At 35.3% G+C, this 7,438-nt stretch overlaps 2 non-coding genes across 2 annotated transcripts; both read left to right on the top strand.

The window, feature by feature from the left end:
* The first annotated feature begins 6,262 nt into the window (after positions 1–6,262).
* LOC122230877 lies at positions 6,263–6,342 on the top strand. The gene has a single exon (XR_006207946.1). It is a non-coding gene; the product is annotated as a small nucleolar RNA U2-19 (small nucleolar RNA).
* A 158-nt stretch (positions 6,343–6,500) lies between these two features.
* LOC122230876 lies at positions 6,501–6,570 on the top strand. Its single transcript, XR_006207945.1, has one exon. It is a non-coding gene; the product is annotated as a small nucleolar RNA U2-30 (small nucleolar RNA).
* The last annotated feature ends 868 nt before the right edge of the window (positions 6,571–7,438 follow it).

Raw genomic sequence — 7,438 nt, 5'->3', positions numbered from 1 at the left:
CAGCTGGTGTTACAGAATTGCTTTGTGTGGGGAAAACCCCCAACACGTTTGGTGACCAGAAGTAAAGTAAGGTAAAGTGCTGTTATGAGGTGTAAAGAAGGCACACAGGAGATGAAGGACTGGGTAGTTTTTCTAATACAGGTCTCCACTCACTGTGTCAGCAAACTCTCTCCAGTCTTAATTTTATTCTCCCCCACCCACAAAAGCCAGGCCACTGTTGTAGGTAGAACTTCACTACTTCCTGTTACCATGGTTAGCTGGGACTAGCCTCTAAGAAACTTCATGCTCTAGTGCAATGATGGTTCTCAATTGTCTTTGCCTAAAGTCAGTACCATGAATTGGCTTCCGACACCAATCTCGATCCATGCCTTCTAATAGAGCTGCGTCCAGCACCTGACCCTTGGCTACCTAACATAGGAAGAAAATGGTTTCCTGACTAGGTTTTTGCAAGACCACAGTTGAGTCTCCCACTCTGGATTGCTCCTGTGACTCCTCAAGTCCATCTTAGCTTCCACATAACCAGCAGTGAACAGATACTCTTTATAGATTTAGTCCACCAGCAAATTGTTTGATTCTCTTATAGGCGAGGCAGAAAGAAGGGTGTCTGTGAAGCTTGTAAATACTCTTCTTAAAGTGTTTCCTCTGCAGGACTGAGGCCTCCTACATTTATTGGGGATTAAAAAGCTTCTATAACTCACTAGCAGAAATTATACAAGTGAGAAGAATCTAGTTAAAACTACCTCTAGAGTTGGTACTGTTTCCCATTTCTTAGCTCTTTTCCCCTTTACGAAAATAAGAGAGCACAGTAGCTGAAAATTAAGCTGGATTAAAGTAGCTAAAATAATATACTTAGAAAATCCATTTTATTTATAGGAAAATGTCTTCTGAGAGGACACATTGATTTTTATTCTATTTTACATGTCTAAAAATTATCCAATTCTAGGATTAAGGAACTTAAAAATTCGTTGATTCTAATTAATCAGAACATTTTCTTTCACTTAGTTCTGGAAACCCATAAAAAGTTATTAGCTGTCAGCAGCTTTAATGCCAGTTTATTAGAGGCTCTGACTTGGTGCCTGCTGGTAGTTATTGTGAAGGCTGAAAGGTTAACAAGAACGGGCTGCTACCAACCTCGTTGCCAGGTGTTTTTCCCTGCAGTTAATGGACCTGAGCCAATTGAAATTATCACTCTAGAACTAGTCACAGACACTCTTAATCTTTGCATAGAAACATTGGTAGAGGGGAAAAAAGGCTGGAATTTGTATTGTTGTTTTTCACCATCATCACATTTGGAACAATTAATATAAAGTATAGTTAATCTTCTACTTGTAAATGAAGGCCTGACAAATCCAAAAAGAAAGAAACCATTTAAAATCATATGCGTGTATAACATGTGCCATTAAAATAATGATAGTCCCTTCAATGAAACAATGTCTTGTAAAAAGTATTGCACTTTTTTTGAGGCATGGTGGTTAAGGGCAACATAGGTATTAACATGTCTAGGTTTTTTTGGTTTTTTTTTAATTGCTGGGTTTATAAATCTGAACAGTTGTAATGAAATAACAAGAATCAACCAGATGGAACTGAAGCCAGTCACTGTGGGTTTTTGAGACATGCATGCTGTTTGGGGGGGATTGAATAAGTACTTACCAATCCAAAACAGAGCAGATGGCAATGCCAACAGGTAAGCACTTGCTTTGTCTTCCAGATATTGTGGTTCACTGAATATCCCTATTTATTTTGGGAACTTTAGCACATCTGTAAATCAGATGAAAGACAAACAGAGGTGACTGAGAAAGACTTGAATGAATTGTGGAATTCTAGGACTTTCACACTGTCAGATGCAGACAGAATCTCATCGTCTGCCAATCTTTAGGAATCATGTAGAATTTTAGGTAGCAGCAGCTGAAATTAAAGACTTAGCTGAATAAAATACAAGAGAAGAAAATGCTATTATTGCATGAAATCCAAAATTAAATAAGTGGGAACAAGAGTAAGAAGAATGGAAGTGAACTACATATAACAGAAGTGAAAATGCTCATATCCAATGTCCACACGAACACTGTGTTCATCTAGTGCAAAGACCTTGGTTTCTAAATACCATTCTCCACATAAAGGAACCAGAGTTCCTTGGAAAAATGGCTGAGGCAGAGAAAACCACTGGTGAATTTAAATGTTCTTACAGTGTCAGAAAGCAAGAAAGTACTCAATGATTAATGGGGACATAACAAAAAAAAACCATAAGAACTAGCTTCAAAGATCCAACTGGTCAAATTTGGGACAATTGAAACATTTTTTTTAAAGGAAATAAATTATAACATTGCATTAAAAAAGGGTCAATAAAAATGTATGGGGGAGGGAGAGGAAAAAAACTCTTTGTAACAAAAGAATGTTAGCTATTATGTGTAGAAGGAATGATAAAAATAAAATCATCACTTTGCAAACAACAGTGTAGGAATTGATTTAGGCAAGAATCACCAAATGATGCTAAAAACCATAGGGTGAACGGATTGCCACATTCTCAAAGTTTCACCTAACATATGATTTATTGATACAAAGGACAAATAAAGGTATTTTTACAATAGTGAAAGTGTCTTAACCAAGGGATCAAAGTAAGCATCACCAGTAATGCATCAAATTAGCTTTATGTATCTTTTGATAAGATGCAAGGGGAAGTATGCAAACCACCTATGGCTACATGCAAAAAAATTTAACCTGAAAGTAGTGGTGAGAAAACAAGTTCATACTGTAGAATATTGCACAAAACAGTTGCCTTGGATTCGACAAACTTGTCAAGTTTGTAAAAGAAAAAAAATAAAATAAAATAAAAACAGAGAAAAGAAAAGAAGAGGCAAAGGAATGGATATAGATTAAAGGAGACAAGACAATTTAATGCAACTTGTGATCCTCGAATAGATATAAATAAATAAATAAATAAATAAATAAAGCCACATTAACACAACTTATTAGGAACATACATGGGACAAATGGAGAAATTTTAATGAAACTCTTTATTAGATATTATTGTGCTCATATGCAAAGTCCTAGATATGAAAATAATATTGTGTTCATATAAAAAGAAATCCTTGTTCTTATGGGGCACCTGGGTGGCTCAGTTGGTTGAGTATCCAGCTTTGGCTCAGGTCGTGATCTCACAGATCATGAATTCGAGCCCTGTGTCAGTCTCTATGCTGACAGCTCGTAGCCTGGAGCCTGCTTTGGGTTCTGTGTCTCCTTCTCTCTCTGCCCCTAACTCACTCATATTCTGTCTCTGTCTCTCTCAAAAATAAATAAACATTTAAAAAATTTTTTAAAAAAGAAGTCCTTGTTCTTATGAAATACATGTTGAAGCATTTAGACTAAAACATCATTATGTTTGCAACTTAATTTCAAATATCTCAGCAAAAAAAGACATAAAGATAAAATGGATATATTGATAGATTTTTTCTTTCTTTTTTTTTTTTTTTTTTTTTGAGAAACAGAGACAGTGTGTGAACAGGGGAGGGGCAAAGAGAGAGGGAGATACTAAATCTGAAGCAGGCTCCAGGCTCTGAGCTGTCAGCACAGAGCCCGATGTGGGGCTCGAACTCACAAACTGTGAGATCATGACCTGAGCTGAAGTCGGACACTTAACAGACTGAGCCACCCAGGCTCCCCTATATTGATAGAATTTTTAAAGCAAATGCAACAAAAATGATAAAAATTAGAACTTCTAAGGGAAAGATATATGGGTGCCCATTATACTATTCTTTTAACTTTTTATAGGATTTAACTTTTTTTTTAATTTAGAAAAGATAATGCTCATTTCTAAGCAGCTCAATGCAGTGGTTGAGGAAACCCCTGAAATCCCAAACAGATAATAATGTCTCTTGGCAGCTATGTCAACAGATCTTCTGCAAGTTCCCACTGGTACATAATGCTACTTGGTCATCACAGGCCACCAACAATGGGCAAAATAAAAACACAATGTAAATAATATCAGATAAGAAAGTTTCATTTCCATTCAAGTCACATCTGGCTTTGAGAGCATGGCAGTTAAGTGACCAAAATTCGTTGTTAGGCACAAGAGACTGTATAGAACTTCTTAGAATTAATGACAGTCAAACTGTTAAAACTGGTGGTAGGTTTCCCTAATGAACACTGAAATTTCTACATAAAATTAAATAAAAAAATTTAAACAAAAAACAAAAAACTTTGCTTAAACTGTTCAGCCTGCTAAGTCAAACTGACCCACCATACCACTCTAAAGCTTCTGAAAAGTAAGTTGCCTTTTTTTTTTGTCAACATGGAGAATTGAAGTTACTTGATGGTTTAGAAAATTATTCATTCATTCAACAAATATTGATTGAGCAGTGTTATAGGTGCAACAAGACAGAAATAAGCAAATATGTAATATAATGTCAGTGCTGTAATGGGAAAAAAAGAAATCAGTGTCATGAAGGAAAAGGATGGCAAAGAAATAAAAAAATAATAATTTTTGGTAGGATGGTCAGACAATGCCTATAGAGATGAAGAATTGAAGACATAGTGAATGTCCAGGAAATAATTTATAGTCCAATTTGGCCTTGCATAGCATACATATGTAAGAAGTTGGATTTAAGGCTAACAATAATGTTGGGGCTAGGGCTGAGAAGCCTTGAATACCAAGCTAAGTTGTTTAGACTTTATACAATGAGAAATAAATGAAATGAAATGATGTAATCAGTGTTGTGCTCTTATTTTTTTCCCAAAGAATTTGATACTGTATATTAAAGTTTTGTAAATTCAATTTCTTCAAACCTCAAGGAAAAAGCAATTTAATTTTCTTTACAGCCATATTCTATTGATTGCCCTAAAGGAAAATATGCATATTTTAGTCAACTCTCAATTATCTGTACAACATGGAAGCACTGTCAAGAAAGGAGCCCAAAATTTGTGTCAAATTTTGACACTGTGAGATTGAGACCATGATCTGATTTCCTGAAGCAACCAAAATTGTATGAGGAGCAGTTTCATTAAAATGTTCCTCTGGACAGCAAGAAAATAGAGAAACCTGACACTATGAGGAGTTACCCTACTGCTCATGAATGTTTGTTTTGTTTCTACTCAATAAGCTTGTTGGGGAGGAAGAAGTTTTCTCTGCCATTCAAGATTCTTCTGGTTGGTCTAAGTTAAATTGACATCAGACAGATTAACAGGAGAAAAATCACATTTAATTTTGGAGATACAGGAATCCCACATATATGAAAGATTCAAAGACAGAAAAGTAAAATGAGGTATATTTACATATGCCATCCTGAACCAAGGATAAGGGGGCAGAGGTGTGGGACTTCAAAAGGAAGAAAAGGAATTCACAAGAGATGAAAAAGACTAAATGTTTGGCAAACAAACGTTTACTGGGCCATACAGAAACAATGAGACATACAGAGAAATTTTAACAAATAGACTCTACGCTAAATTCCTTCCTGTCTACCACCTCTTTTCATATTATAATGTAGTTATCTATAGTGATAGCTCTATTTCTAGACCAGGTCCTCCATCTAAATTCCTTTAGGCAGTTAAGGAAAAAGTCAAAGTTTTCTCCTGAGTTTTTGGTTCTTGATTGTCCTCCTCAGCTCAAAATAATCTGCATGTCAAAGTGGCACATCTTGGGGCAATTCATTCTAAACTCCTACCAGCTAATCTTTGATCTTGTGTCACAAGTGTCTCAGTCAACCAGGATAAATCCAGATAAAGGTGATACAAAACAGATTACATATTTTCAATAGAAAGATTAACATGGAACACAGATGATCCATGTATAGTCAACAATGCAAAGCACTGAAATTATACTACAGAGTATCAACAAATATCCACACTTCAATACTTTGGAAATGAATGAAGATAATAAATAGAATTATTTTAAATTACTCAGGCATTAGTTCTTCCTCTGTATTCCATTACTTATTCATTTATTTGTTCACCAAACATTCACTGGAGTACCAGACAGGCAAAAGGCATTGCTGTGAACTGTGAGGAGCAATGTCCATAATTATTTCCACTTTCCCAGTAGCAATCTGTTATAATTCAATGTAGCTTTGTAATTTTAAAATTAGAGCCTTAAATTTGGATAGCTGTACAATCTAAATTTCTCTAGCATTGTCTTATATGTTGAGGCTCTAGACTTATAAGGTTTCCATTCATAAGTTATGTGGTATTGGACAAGTTAAATATCTGTCTGGGGATCATTTTCTCATCTGTGAAATAAAAATAGTTCTCTCTGAGATTTGCTCTTACTGAAGTGAATCAATGATGAAAATAGACAATTCTGAGCATCAGAAGACCTTCTAATTTACCTGATGCATGATCCCTATAGTTCTGAAAAGCAAAAAAAAAAAAGTAATTTAGAAAAATAAGGGCTTACGTCTGGAGTGTGTGTGTGTGTGTGTGTGTGTGTGTATAAAAATGACAGTGTATAACTGACGACTTGATGAATGAGATTGGGGTGAGTATGGAGAGGATATGAAAGACTAATCATTTCTGAGCAACGATGGAAAGATTTTACTACTGACATTTACAACTATGAATGTTTCTACACTTGATCTGAGCTCAAGAAAAACAAAATAAGTGCATATATTCCATAAGGTTGCTGAGAAAACTGAGATTAGGCTTATGAAATACTTAGAGTCTAGCACTTAGCAATAACTCAGTCAATGTTTAATGATGACTATTATTTGTAATTATTATCATTAGAATAAATGATGAAATTATTAAAAGTAGTATTAGAAGCTCAGAATAAAGTCTTAAATATTTTTATTATGCTAAAAACACAGAGATTCAATATGTATGTGTTTGCCTTGTACCAAGAAGGAAAACAGAACCATGTTACAAATTACAATATAATATCATGTATTTATAGCTTCAAGATACAAACAGGAGTAGTAGTTATTAAACTGATGGGGACAAGAGGGATTTGTAATGCCTAATTACCCCTCCCTTTGGGATTAGCATAAAGTCACTTTTCCTGATCATTAGAGGGTACAGATTCACCCATAAGTATGGACCAAATGAATAATGAACAGATCCACTGACAGACACCTTGAGAAATAAGATAATTCAGATGGTCAAGCCTGACACCTGAGGCACAGAATTCACTTTATAAACTCATCATAGTTGTGTTAGCAATAAAATCTCACACCTGTTTTTTTTATTTTTTTTTTCCTTGGTGGTGCCATCAGTTATTGTAGGTGATTTTTCCCCCATGTATTTGATATCCACAGGGCAAATGTTTTCACCCTGCTCAGTGAACTGTGCTAAAACATCTTTCTGAAACCCTTCATTATTACCTTTGAAGGGATATAGGTCTTTAAAATCTCTTTACAGAGAACTTATACAGGGGAAAAAAGCATTCTCATCCTCCCCCCCCCACTCCAAACACACACACACACACGACCATTATAAGCCCCCACTGGGTATATAC

This window comes from Panthera tigris, chromosome C2, assembly GCF_018350195.1.
Source record: "Panthera tigris isolate Pti1 chromosome C2, P.tigris_Pti1_mat1.1, whole genome shotgun sequence".
NCBI lineage: Eukaryota > Metazoa > Chordata > Mammalia > Carnivora > Felidae > Panthera > Panthera tigris.
Note: the sequence above shows the minus strand (reverse complement) of the source record. Positions and strands in the feature narration are given on the sequence as shown.